The sequence below is a fragment of the Pseudophryne corroboree genome, chromosome 2 (assembly GCF_028390025.1).
Source record: "Pseudophryne corroboree isolate aPseCor3 chromosome 2, aPseCor3.hap2, whole genome shotgun sequence".
NCBI classification, from domain to species: Eukaryota; Metazoa; Chordata; class Amphibia; order Anura; family Myobatrachidae; genus Pseudophryne; species Pseudophryne corroboree.
In genome coordinates, this window is record NC_086445.1 from 826,968,782 (window position 1) to 826,984,034 (window position 15,253).

Sequence of the window (15,253 nt, forward strand, 5' to 3'; positions counted from 1 at the left end):
AATATACAGTCCTGTACTGCATAGTTTACACAGAGATGGTGACCAATGGTCAGACGGAGAGAGAAAAAAAAAAAGTTTATTCAGACGCAAACGAACGTGTTAAAACACTTGTGTATGCAGATGCAACTAATGTCTGACCACTTGTGTATGCAGACGCAACTAATGTGTAAATGGAATAATGTAGCTCATTGACTTTAAAGTATGTACAGTGCACTAAATACCGTGATTTGAGATATGAGCGTCCGAGTCCCCTAACAGCATAAACAAACACCAATGGGAAGGAATCGCTACTTGCATTACTTTTACACATGAATGTGTGTAACTTCCATGCAGTGACGTGGGTGAGCAAGCAGTGAAGGCTCCCGCCTCCCACGTTGAGGGTCCCGGGTTCGATTCCCAAAGTGCCAATCTATTTTTTTTTCCTGACATTCATTTTATTATAATTTTTTTCTTTGTAAAACATTCAGTGGAAGGGTACACACAGGTTTCCCTTAATCAGAGTAAATCTGCAGGAGCAACTCATTCCGCTATATAAAATACACAGCGGTAATGAGCACCCGTAGACATACAGTACCAGTACATATAAATTAGTGTATTCTGACGCAACTAACTGTTTGAGCAACACAGTACTATAAATCGTCAGTGTTAGAGAATCTGTGTTGTACTTTATACACCTCCGTAATTTACTAAGAATTTGTATTCTCAATCACTGTCAACAATAGCCAAACACTGCCGGGAAAGCATAGAATGTGTAAAAAAAAAAAAGGAGCTTTCAAATAGACCTGCTTTTTGCTGACGTGTTCCGAAAGTCATGTACGGATCAGTGAGATCCGTGCATACTTCTCTGTGGAAAAGGGTCAGAAATTGTTAAAAATGTCAATAAAAATAGTGTGGGGTCCCCCCTCCTAAGCATAAACAGCCTCAGGCTACTTGAGCCGGTCCTGGCATTTTAGATACCAGGGAAAAATTTACTGGGGTCCCCCTGTATTTAGACAACCAGCACTGGGCTCTTGGGCCAGCCATGGTTCCAAAAATATGGGGGATAAAAGATGTAGGGGTCCCCCGTAGGTCCCCCGTATTTTTAAAACCAGCACCGGGCTCCACTACCCGAGAAGATAATGCCACAGCCGGGGGATACATTTATGTAAGTCCCTCCAGCCATGGCATTACCCCCCCCCCCAACTAGTCACTCCTGGTCAGGTGTACCCTGGGGGAGTGGGGACCCCTTAAATCAAGGGGTCTCCCCCTCCAGACACCCAAGGGCCAGTGGTGATGCCCAATGCTGTCCCCCCATCCCTGGGCAGTGGATGGGGGGCTGATAGCCTTTTTGTGTGTAAAAAAAGAATATTGTCTTTTGTTTTAGAACTACAAGTCCCAGCAAGCCTCCCCCTTACAAGCTGTTTGTGCTATTTAGTACTGTGTACAGTATGTTCTATTTGAGTACTAAATAGCCCAAACAGCTTGTAATGTTCCTGGATGCCAAATCACCGTCCTTAGTATCTCTGTACAGTTTGTTCTATTTGAGTACTAAATAGCACGAACAGCTTGTAACATACAGCGGCAAGTGTAATATTTCTAAGTATAATGAAGAGAGATAAAAGCTCCTCCCTAAGTTCCTGGATGCCAAATCACAGTCCTTAGTATCTCTGTACTGTATGTTCTATTTGAATACTAAATAGCACGAACAGCTTGTAATGTTCCTGGATGCCAAATTACCGTCCTTAGTATCTCCGTACAGTATGTTCTATTTGAGTACATAATAGCACGAACAGCTTGTAATGTACAGCGGCAAGTGTAATATTTCTGAGTATAATGGAGAGAGATAAAAGCTCCTCCCTAAGTTCCTGGATGCCAAATCACTGTCCTTAGTATCTCTGTACAGTATGTTCTATTTGAGTACTAAATAGCACGAACAGCTTGTAACGTACAGCGGCAAGTGTAATCTTTCTAAGTATAATGGAGAGAGATAAAAGCTCTTCCCTAAGTTCCTGGATAGCAAATTACCATGCTTAGCATTTCTGTACAGTATTTTCGATCTAGCCAGAAACCCCGCATCCCGTGCAAGCTGGGCAGACAACTGGAGGGGTCCTGACACACGGTTGCTTGCCGTTGACCTTTGAGTGTCACATAAACTAATGGTTGGTCTGCCCCAAAAGCCAAGAGTCTCCTCTTATGTATGGTACCAGTCCTGAGTCTCTGCAACACCCAGAAACAGAGATATCAGTATGCAAAGTGGACCCATTTTCCCATAGACTATAATGGGCACGTTAATTCAAACCCACCATGGGGTCTGATGCTTGCCATGAGCCTTGTGGGGGACACAGAAATTTGGCATTGGTATCTTCTGGTAGCTAATTTTCTCCCCTTTCATACCAACCTGATTCTGAGCCGATTGGACCCTCAGAACCAGAGACATTAAGCTTTAAGCCCATTTTAATTGAATTTAATTTAATAGCTCACATAAACCGAACGTCAATGGACCATTGCTTTAATATGTTTGTTTTTTGTCTGTCCACACTACTTTTATTTATTGATTTATTGGTTTCTTTTTTTGGGTCCTGACAGACAATTAATATTTTCAACAGCGTCTCTGACCTCCGCTGGTTAATCCCAACCTTCCCTCTCACCCTTCCCCCTCCCCTTTATGCTGTTAGGGGACTTGGATGATCAAATTGCAAAACAAGGTATTTTTCACAGCCTCCTCCTACCCCAATCCCTCTTCCAACCGCCTCCCACTACTCCCATCCCCCATCATTGTGTTATGCCGGACATAACACAATGAAGCCCTGCCGGATCTGTGAGATCCGTGCAGGGGTTCATTGTGTACAGTATTAAAAGAGTTAAAAGTGTTAAAAAAAATTGTGTGGGGTCCCCCCTCCTAAGCATAACCAGCCTCGGGCTCTTTGAGATGGCCCTGGTTGTTTAAATTCCAGGGGGAAATTGGACAGGGGTTCCCCGTATTTAGCCAAACAGCACCAAGCTCTGCGTCCGGTCCTGGTTCCAAAAATATGGGGGACAAAAGATGTAGGGGTCCCACATATTTTTAAAACCAGCACCGGGCTACACTAGCCAGAGAGATAATGCCACAGCCGGGAAACATTTTTAAACTGGTCCCTGTGGCCGTGGCATAACCCCCCCAAACTAGTCACCCCTGGCTGGGGTACCCTGGGGGAGTGGGGACCCTATAAATCAAGGGGTCCCCCCTTCCAGGCACCCAATGACCAGGGGTGAAGCCAGAGGCTGTCCCCCCCATCCCTGGGAGGTGGATCGGGGGCTGATAGCCTTTGTTTGTGTAAAATAAAGAATATTGTTTTTTGTCATAGAACTACAAGTTCCAGCAAGCCTCCACAGCAAGCTGGTACTTGGAGAACCACAAGTACCAGCATGTGGGGAAATAACGGGCCCACTGGTACCTGTAGTTCTACCAAAAAAAAAACCCCAAATAAAAACAAAACACACACACCTTGAAAGTATAATTTTATTCAAACACATTTACACACTCATACAAACTTACCTACTTCCACGGAGTACCTGTAAGGAATATAATTATACTTACGGACCATCCGGTGAAGCTCGGTCCTCTTCTGTCCTGTAGTAACCCAGAGGGTAGATTTTAAAAAAAAGAAATCCCGCTCCACGCCACTAAAGGGGTTCCATGTTTACACATGGAACCCTTTTCCCCACATGCTGGGACCCCCGTGACTCCTGTCACTGGAGATCCCAGCAGCCAATCAGGGAGCGCACGTCATGGCGCTCTCCTGCTTGGCTGTGCACTACTAGCCTGTCAATCAGGAGTAGCACACCAGCTAGAATGGAGGATAGCGGTCCTCCATTCTAGCCTATCCTCCATTCTAGTCTATGATGGGAACTTTGCGGTCTGCGGCTAACCATGAAGTTTATTGGGGTCACCCACAAGAATGACCCAATTAAAAAGTTCCCATCATAGGCTAGAATGGAGCTGCACTAAGCTCCATTCTAGCCACTGCGCTCTACCTGACTGACAGGCGAGTAGCGCACAGCCAAGCAGGAGAGCGCCATGACGTGGCGCTCCCTGATTGGCTGCTGGGATCTCCAGTGACAGGAGTCACAGGGGGTCCCGGCATTCAGGGAAAGGGGTACCATGTGTAAACATGGAACCCCTTTAGTGGCGTGGATCGGACTTTTGTTTTTTTATTTTTAAAAAGGCCGTGGATTACTTCAGGAAATAAGAGGACCGATCATCACTGGATAATAGGTGAGTGTATTGGAATTTTGCATTTACAGGTAAATGGAGAAGGGAATGTGATTGGGTGGCGTGAAATGTGGGTAAGTATGTAGGAGTGTGTAAGTGAGTTTTAATAAAATTGTACTGTCACGGTGTTTGTGTCTTGTTTTTATTTGGGTATTTCTTTTCTTGTAGAACTACCGGTACCAGCGGGCATGTTATTTCCCCGCATGCTGGTACTTGTGGTTATCCAAGTACCAGCAAGCGGGTGAGGCTTGATGGGACTTGTAGATCTAAAACTTGATTTAAGGGGTCCCCACTCCCCCAGGGTACCCCGACCAGGGGTGACTTGTTGGGGGTAATGCCACGGTCACAGGGACCTAAATAAATGTGTCCCCCAGCTGTGGCATTATCTTCTCGGCTAGTGGAGCCCGGTACTGGTTTTAAAAATACGGGGGACCTCTACGTCTTTTGTCACCCGTATTTTTGGAACCAGGGCTGGCCGAAGAGCCCGGTGCTGGTTGTCTAAATACAGGGGTACCCCAGTCAAATTTTCCCCAGTATTTAAACTACCAGGACTGGCTCAAAGAGCCTGAGGCTGGTTATGCTTAGGAGGGAGGACCCCACAAATTTTTTTTTTACATTTTTAACTATTTCTGACCCTTTTCCACAGAGAAGCATGCACAGATCTCACTGATCTGTGCATGACTATCTGAACATGCCAGCAAAAAGCAGGTCTATTTGAAAGCTTGTTTTTTTAACGATTTCTATGCTTTCCCGGCAGTGTTTGGCTATTGTCGGCAGTGATTGAGAATACAAATTCTTAGTAAATTACCGAGTTGTATAAAGTACAACACAGATTATCTAACGCCGACGATCTACAGTATTGTGTTGCTCGAACAGTTAGTTGCGTCAGAATACACTAATTTATATTTACTGGTATGTATACAGGTGCTCATTACCGCTGTGTATTTTAGATAGCGGAATGAGTCGCTCCTGCAGATTTACCCTGATTTATGTAAAACCTGTGTGCACCCTTCCATTGAATGTTTTACAATGGATTACACAGAAAAAAAATTAATAAAGTTAATGTCAGGGGGGGATATAGATTGGCACTTCGGGAATCAAACCCAGGAACCTCATCGTGGGAGGCGGGAGCCTTCACCGCTAGCCCATGTTGCTGCATGGAAGGTACACAAGTTCATGTGTAAAAGTAATGCAAGCGGCGATTCCTTCCCATTGGTGTTCGTTTAGGCCGTTAGGGGACTCGGATGCTCATTTAGTGCACTGTACATACTTTAAAGTCTATGAGCTACATTATTCATTTCACACATTAGTTGCATCTGCATACACAAGTGTTTTAACACGTTCATTTGCGTCTGTATAAACTATTCACACAGTCATTTGGCATCCAGGAACTTAGGGAGGAGCTTTTATCTCTCCCCATTATACTTAATACTATGGGATTTGGATGCTTACATATCTCTAACATCAACAGACCATACTGTACCTGTAAAACATTCATTTGCATCTGTGTATGCTGTACTGTTTGTGTCTGTACTGTATATACTGGTATATACTGTATGACATACTGTAGCGTAAAGTAGCGTAATGAGACGCACCAGTAAAGTAGTTCTTACGCTGTAGTTCAGTATTGTATTTTAATGGAGACCACACACATGCGCATTGGTGATTTTTAAAAGCGACATCTGGTGGATGATTTAGGTATTACACTCAAAGGTAACGCCAAACGCTCTGTGCACCTCCCTTCGACTAGGCGCGCCTCCTTGTGCCCAGGCACGCTGCGTATGCCTGATCGTGACTAACGCCTCAGTCAGCCAAGATAATGGAGGACCCATCTGTATATAACATTAAAATGCCCTTTAGTTCATTTTATACCACACTGCAATGAGCGGGTCCAGGGGGATACCTAGATATATTGCAGGCCCCATGGAAAAAGTTTCAAAGGACACCTACGTACCACCCAATGGCAAAAAATGTATATAACACAGTTAACTTTGACAGGGAAGGTGGGCCCCTCTCAGCTTTGGGCCCCATAGCAGCTGCACTGCCTGCACCTATGGTAACTACGTTCTTGCCAGTGGTGCAGCCATATAAGTCTAGGGGTACTGCCGTATAAGTCCAGGGGTACTGTCGTATAAGTTCAGGGGTACTGCCGTATAAGTCCACCAATTTTGTGCGTGCATTACATCTGGGCAAATTCCAGAATGTCCCATGTTATGCACATACAATTCATTTGGTGCTGCAGAATTTTTGAAAAATGACAGGGGCGTGCAGGAGATGCTGTCGGTAGCCCGAAAAATTGTGGGCCACTTTCGACATCCAGCCACTGCATGCCACTCCTAGATGGGCCAGGTGTTTGTTCCGCACACTTGTGTCGCTTAGCTTAGCCATCCAGCTACACCATTGCACCTATTTTTCTTCTTTGCATGATGTGCTGTTTGGTGCATAGTTTTTAAAAGTGCCATCCTGTCTGCCACTGCAGTGCCACTCCTAGATGGGCCAGGTGTTTGTTCCGCACACTTGTGTCGCTTAGCTTAGCCATCCAGCTACCTCATTGAACCTCTTTTTCTTTCTTTCATGATGTGCTGTTTGGGGCCTATTTTTTAAATCTGCCATCCTGTCTGCCATTGCAGTGACACTCCTAGATGGGCCAGGTGTTTTTGCTGCACACTTTTGTTGCTTAGCTTAGCCATCCAGCTACCTCATTGCACCTCTTTTTCTTCTTTGCAAGATGTGCTGTTTGGGGCCTAGTTTTTAAAAGTGCCATCCTGTCTGCCACTGCAGTGCCACTCCTAGATGGGCCAGGTGTTTGTGCCGCACACTTGTTTCGCTTAGCTTAGCCATCCAGCTTCCTCATTGCACCTCTGTTTCTTCTTTGCATCATCTGCTGTTTGGGGCCTATTTTTTAAATCTGCCATCCTGTTTGCCACTGCAGTGCCACTCCAAGATGAGCCAGGTGTTTGTACCGCACACTTGTGTCACTTATCAAAGTCATCCAGCTACCTCATTGCACCTCTTTTTCTTCATTGCATGATGTGCTGTTTGGGGCCTGGTTTTTAAAACTGCCACTGACACTACAGTGCGACTCCTAGATGGGCCAGGTGTTTGTGGCGCTTAGCAAAGTCATCCAGCTACCTCGGTGCAACCTTTTGGCCTAAAAACAATATTGTGAGGTGTTCAGAATAGACTGGAAATGAGTGTAAATGAATGTTATTGAGGTTAATAATACTGTAGGATCAAAATTACCCCCAAATTATGTGATTTTAGCTGTTTTTGTGTGTGTTTTTTCAAAAATCATCCAGATCCAAAACCAAAACCCGAAAAGGGTGGTTTTGGCAAAACCAATCCAGATCCAAAACCAAAACACAAAACACGAACAGTGCCTGTTGCACATCTCTACTCAAACCCACTCAGGATTAAACATCCCATCACTTAAGACCATTGTCCCCTGGACAGACCGTCCACATCAAGACCTTCCTACAGGCCCACTAACTATGAGTATGAGCAAAGCAGGTGCTACCTCTTGGAGTTGTGTGATCCAACATCTTGACCTCACTAGACACTGACTGAAAGTGTCAGAACACTCAGTATAATAGATAATTAGTCCCCTGAAGAAGCACCTACAGATGTTTTCTTACGCACTAATGCTGCAGTCGTGCCAGATATCCATTCTCAGCTTGCCAGGTCCCGCGTGACTTAAAGTGAACTGAGGGTCTTTTTGTGTCCTTTTTGCCCAAATGTGTATCTTAATCATATGATGCAACAAAACCACTTCATGAGACTGCGCTGATTATTTGATATGTGACACTTAGGCCCATCTTTATCAAGCCTTGGAGAGTGATAAATTTCACAGTGATAAAGTACTAAGGGGTAAATGCAGTGGTACAAGTATGCGGGTACGCTCGGGTACCCAGTACCCTTAAGAATATGGCAGCGGGTACTCAGTACCACCTGCCACACACTTTGCACCTGTGACCACCATTACCACAATTATAATGCACCACAAAGTAAGAAGACCATGGTGCTTGGCAGCATAATAGCACATTTTTCAAGGTTCCTGGGAGCGCAATGGTGATGTCATTACACCACATCACACTTCCTCCTTTGGCGGCAGTGGCTTGCGTGAAGAGAGGAGCCTGATTGCACTTTCCCGCAGTGTCTCTTGCTCGGAGCATTCGTTTCTAATATAATGTGGACACTACTATATATGTCTATTATTATGGGGGTATTACTACTAGAGATGAGCGGGTTCGGTTCCTTGGGATCCAAACCCCCCCGAACTTCACCTATTTTACACGGGTCCGAGGCAGCCTCGGATCCTCCCGCCTTGCTCGGTTAACCAGAACGCGCCCGAACGTCATCATCCCGCTGTCGGATTCTCGCGAAATTCGTATTCTATATAAGGAGCCGCGCATCGCCGCCATTTTCACTCGTGCTTTGGAGATTGAACGGAGAGGACGTGTTCTCTCCCTGAAAAGCTCCGTAATCTGTGCTCAGTGTGCTGCAAATATCTCTGCTCAGTGTGCTGCAAATAATCTGTGCTCAGTTTGCTGAAAATATCTACGTTCTCTGCCTGAAAACACTCCATATCTGTGCTCAGTGTGCTTCAAATATCTGATCAGTGTGCTGCATTGTGGGGACTGGGGACCAACAGTATATAATAATTATAGTAGTACAGTACAGTAGGCCATTGCTGTATCTTGCAGCTCTGTGTCACTGCAAGTATCCATTCCATATCTGTGCTGCATTTTTGTGAGCAGTATGTATAGTATTACAGTGCAGCATTTTGGTGACCCAACAGTATATAGTTGTGTACAGTAGGCCATTACTGTATCTTGCAGCTCTGTGTCACTGCACGTATCCATTCAATATCTGTGCGGCATTTTTGTGAGCAGTATATATAGTATTACAGTGCAGCATTTTGCTGACCCAACAGTATATAGTTGTGTACAGTAGGCCATTGCTGTATCTTGCAGCTCTGTGTCACTGCACGTATCCATTCCATATCTGTGCGGCATTTTTGTGAGCAGTATATATAGTATTACAGTGCAGCATTTTGCTGACCAACAGTATACATATATAGTACAGTACAGAAGGCCATTGCTATTGATATATTACTGGCATATAATTCCACACATTAAAAAATGGAGAAGAAAAATGTGGAGGGTAAAATAGGGAAAGATCAAGATCACTTCCAACTCGTGCTGAAGCTGCTGCCACTAGTCATGGCCGAGACGATGAAATGCCATCAACGTCGTCTGCCAAGGCCCAATGTCATAGTAGAGAGCATGTAAAATCCCAAAAAACAGAAGTTCAGTAAAATGACCCAAAAATCTAAATTAAAAGTGTCTGAGGAGAAGCGTAAACTTACCAATATGCCATTTACGACACGGAGTGGCAAGGAACGGCTGAGGCCCTGGCCTATGTTCATTGCTAGTGGTTCAGCTTCACATGAGGATGGAAGCACTCATCCTCCCGCTAGAAAAATGAAAAGACTTAAGCTGGCAAAAGCACAGCAAAGAACTGTGCATTCTTCTAAATCACAAATCCCTAAGGAGAGTCCAATTGTGTCGGTTGCGATGCCTGACCTTCCCAACTCTGGACGGGAAGAGGTGGCGCCTTCCACCATTTGCACGCCCCCTGCAAGTGCTGGAAGGAGCACCCGCAGTTCAGTTCCTGATAGTCAAATTGAAGATGTCACTGTTGAAGTACACCAGGATGAGGATATGGGTGTTGCTGGCGCTGAGGAGGAAATTGACAAGGAGGATTTAGATGGTGAGGTGGTTTGTTTAAGTCAGGCACCCGGGGAGACACCTGTTGTCTGTGGGACGAATATGGCCATTGACAAGCCTGGTCAAATTACAAAAAAAAAATCAGCTCTTCGGTGTGGAATTATTTTAACAGAAATGCGGACAACTGGTGTCAAGCCGTGTGTTGCCTTTGTCAAGCTGTAATAAGTAGGGGTAAGGACGTGTACCACCTAGGAACATCCTCCATTATACGTCACCTGGAGGGCATTCATCAGAAGTCATTGACAAGTTCAAAAACTTTGGGTGACAGCGGAAGCAGTCCACTGACAACTAAATCCCTTCCTCTTGTAACCAAGCTCCTGCAAACCACACCACCAACTCCCTCAGTGTCAATTTCCTCATTAGACAGGAAAACCAATAGTCCTGCAGGCCATGTCACTGGCAAGTCTGACGAGTCCTCTCCTGCCTGGGATTCCTCCAATGCATCCTTGAGTATAACGCCTACTGCTGCTGGCGCTGCTGTTGTTGCTGCTGGGAGTCGATCGTCCTCCCAGAGGGGAAGTCGGAAGACCTCTTGTACTACTTCCAGTAAGCAATTGACTGTCCAACAGTCCTTTGCGAGGAAGATGAAATATCACAGCAGTCATCCTGCTGCAAAGCGGATAACTCAGGTCTTGGCAGCTGCATTGGTGTTAAATGTGTCTTCGGTATCCACCATTAATTCACAGGGAATTAGAGAATTGCTTGAGGTACTGTGTCCCCGGTACCAAATACAATCTAGGTTCCATTTCTCTAGGCAGGCAATACCGAGAATGTACACAGACATCAGAAAAAGAGTCACCAGTGTCCTAAAAAATGCAGTTGTACCCAATGTCCACTTAACCATGGACATGTGGACAAGTGGAGCAGGGCAGACTCAGGACTATATGACTGTGACAGCCCACTGGGTAGATGTATTGCCTCCCGCAGCAAGAACAGCAGCGGCGGCACCAGTAGCAGCATCTCGCAAATGCCACATCGTTCCAAGGCAGGAATCACCGCTTTGTATCACCGCTTTACATAAGAGGCACACAGCTGACAATCTCTTACGGAAACTGAGGAACATCATCGCAGAATGGCTTACCCCAATTGAACTCTCATGGGGATTTGTGACATCAGACAACACCACCAATATTGTGCGTGCATTACATGTGGGCAAATTCCAGCACGTCCCATGTTTTGCACATACATTGAATTTGGTGGTGCAGAATTTTTTTAAAAATGACAGGGGCATGCAAGAGATGCTGTCGGTGGCCCAAGAATTGCGGGCCACTTTCGGCATTCAGCCACCGCGTGCCGAAGACTGGAGCACCAGCAAACACTCCTGAACCTGCCCCGCCATCAGCTGAAGCAAGAGGTGGCAACGAGGTGGAATTCAACCCTCTATATGCTTCAGAGGATGGAGGAGCAGCAAAAGGCCATTCAAGCCTATACAGCTACCTACGAGATAGGCAAAGGAGGGGGAATGCACCTGACTCAAGCGCAGTGGAGAATGATTTCAATGTTGTGCAAGGTTCTGCAACCCTTTGAACTTGCCACACGTGAAGTCAGTTCAGACACTACCAGCCTGAGTCAGGTTATTCCCCTCATCAGACTTTTGCAGAAGAAGCTGTAGAGATTGAAGGAGGAGCTAAAACGGAGCGATTCCACTAGGCATGTGGGACTTGTGGATGGAGCCCTTAATTCGCTTAACCAGGATTCACGGGTGGTCAATCTTTTGAATCAGAGCACTACATTTTGGCCACCGTGCTCGATCCTAGGTTTAAAGCCTACGTTGTATCTCTCTTTCCGGCAGACACAAGTCTGCAGAGGTTCAAAGACCTGCTGGTGAGACACTTGTCAAGTCAAGCGGAACGTGACCCGTCAACAGTTCCTCCTTCACATTCTCCCGCAACTGGGGCTGCGAGGAAAAGGCTAAGAATTCCGAGCCCACCCGCTGGCGGTGATGCAGGGCAGTCTGGAGCGAGTGCTGACATCTGGTCTGCACTGAAGGACCTGCCAACGATTACTGACATGTCGTCTACTGTCACTGCATATGATTCTGTCACCATTGAAAGATTGGTGGAGGATTATATGAGTGACCGCATCCAAGTAGGCACGTCAGACAGTCCGTACGTATACTGGCAGGAAAAAGAGGCAATTTGGAGGCCCTTGCACAAACTGGCTTTACTTTACCTAAGTTCCCCCCCCCCCCTCCAGTGTGTACTCTGAAAGAGTGTTTAGTGCAGCTGGTCACCTTGTCAGCAATCGGCGTACGAGGTTACTTCCAGAAAATGTGGAGAAGATGATGTTCATCAAAATGAATTATAATCAATTCCTCCATGGAGACATTCACCAGCAATTGCTTCCAGAAAGTACACAGGGACCTGAGATGGTGGATTCCAGTGTGGACGAATTAATAATCTTTGAGGAGGGGGATGTACACAGTGAAAGGGCTGAGGAATCGGACGATGAGGAGGAGGTGGACATCTTGCCTCTGTAGAGCCAGTTTGTGCAAGGAGAGATTGATTGCTTCTTTTTTGGTGGGGGCCCAAAACAACCAGTCATTTCAGCCACAGTCGTGTGGCAGACCCTGTCACTGAAATGATGGGTTTGTTAAAAGTGTGCATGTCCTGTTTATACAACATAAGGGTGGGTGGGAGGGCCCAAGTACAATTCCATCTTGCACCTCTTTTTTCGGTTATTTATCTTTGCATCATGTGATGTTTGGGGCCAATTTTTTAAGTGCCATCCTGTCTGACACTGCAGTGCCACTCCTAGATGGGCCAGGTGTTTGTGCCGGCCACTTGGGTCGCTTAGCTTAGTCATCCAGCGATCTTGGTGCAAATTTTAGGACTAAAAATAATACTGTGAGGTGTGAGGTGTTCAGAATAGACTGGAAATTAGTGGAAATTATGTTTATTGAGGTTAATAATACTATGGGATCAAAATTACCCCCAAATTCTATGATTTAAGCTGTTTTTGAGGTTTTTTTGTTTAAAAAAAACACCCGAATCCAAAACACACCCGAATCCAACAAAAAAATTTCAGGGAGGTTTTGCCAAAACGCGTCCGAATCCAAAACACGGCAGCGGAACCGAATCCAAAACCAAAACACAAAACCCGAAAAATGTCCGGTGCACATCACTAATTACTATATATTTCAATTGTAATGTGGATACTACTATATATTTCTATTACACCAGGGACACTACTACACTATATATTCCTGTTATAATGGAGGCATTATTAGATATTGTTATTACATTGGGGGCATTACTATATACCGTATATTTATTATACTGGGGACATTACTATATATATTTCTATTATACTGGAGGTAGTACTATATATTTCTAGCCTCGCCTCCAGAGTGCAAAGAAAAGGGGCTTTGTAGTGTCACCACACCACTAGTGTCATGTAGCCACTCCCACTTGTGCCATGTGGCCACGCCCCCTCACAACACATGACCACGCCCATTTTCAGTACCACTAAGAAAATATTTCTACTTGCACCACTGGGTAAATGTATTATAGCTGCATGGATCGTGCCTCTATAACACTTCCTGCTCCGCCTCATTACTGAGGCAAAGCCGGAAGGGACATCGACAAGATGCATTAACATCTTGTCTGCCGAAGCGGGGGAGCTTGGCACTCCACCTCTCAGGATTCTCCCAGTTGGGACACTGAACAATACCAGTGTCTGTCATAGCTCTGTGGAGGGCTCTGAATGGAGTACTACAGTATATTTCACTAAGGTGCTGTTTAAAACCCATTTGTCTACTGGTTACCTTTATTTCATTAATTAATTCCTTGTCTCTTTCACTCACCCAGCTTGCATGAGACATACAGTATAGTCTCAGCTAGGGATTTTTTTTTTTTATTAAGTTTTATTTATTGATTTTCAATTAGCAATACATACAATGTCAAACAGAAATAAAAAAGAATACCCTTATAATTACACTTATTCATTCATACAATAAACTAAATATATGCTTCATTTCATAGCATCCTGGCAGATTGTTCCCTTCTTTTATGCTCAATTCCTTTGCATACTATTATACCCCTTTCCACCTACGAGCACGGGAGCCTGACAAGGGTGCTATCCGTCAGCGGTCCGTACTCAGCCCCCTTTCCCACTGTGCTCACCAACCCGGTATATTGCCGGGTTGGTGACGCTGCTAAGTGACGTGGCAGGGGTGGCGCTGGGAGATCACATGATCTCCCAGCACCGCCCTTCCATACAGTGTAAACGGTAGCCTTTCCGTTTACACTACAACCCTACCCGGATCATTCCCGTGTCCTAACCAGGTATTTACCCGGGTAGGATTCATGGGTCACTTGATCCAGGCTTTTGCGGGGGGACCCTTTTCCACTTGCAAAAAACACAGATAAGTGCGCGCCTAACTTGCTACCTTTTCCCCCTACCTCCCAGTGTACAAATGTGACATTCCCAGTTTTTCTACTCTTTTGCTTACATGCCTATTCTAAATAGTCTTACTCTCTCTAGTGAACTTGCTCATTATTCTATACCATCCAAATATTACATATATTGTGATTCCGTGTCGGTTTTCCGATAATTGATTTATATATCCTTATTTTCACCTTTATTTTGCATAGTCCTCCCCCCCCCCCCCCCCCGTCTTATCCAACCTTTCCCCTTACCTTCCCTTCCCTTTCTTTTTCCCTTCTTACCCTTCCCTCCCCCTTTTACTCATTATTATATGTGGCACCCCACTAAGGGGTAAATTTACTAAGATTCGTAAGTCTCCCGATTTGGTGTGAGAATAATCACGAATGACATCGAAAGTGTAAAGCTGCAACTTTTTGAATTTTTTACGATGGATTTACTAAGCTGTCGTATTCGTATTTTTTGTTTGATCCGATGTCGATGTCATTCGTGGTTTTCTAGTGTAGAATGCGGACGATTTTGTTGTTTTGCGGCCGTGTTTTTAAGTTTTTTTACGACTGCGTCACATGTCTGTTACGGCAGTGATTTTGATTTTGCTGCCGCGTTTTTAGTCCTAAGTTTTGTTTTTGTCACGCGTCCGTGATTGGTTGTATTCGTGAAGGAGGAGTGTCTGTGCACATTACTTTAAAACCGCCCCAAACACACCGCACCTCGTGGGTTTAGCTAGTGGAGAGGAGAGAGGAAGGTGTATTTGGAGTTGGTGAGTTTGGTGGATTTTTTGGTGGATTTGGAGAGGAGTTTTGTGATTGTTGAGTGCTGTACTGTGTGTGTAAGTAGTCTTGTCATA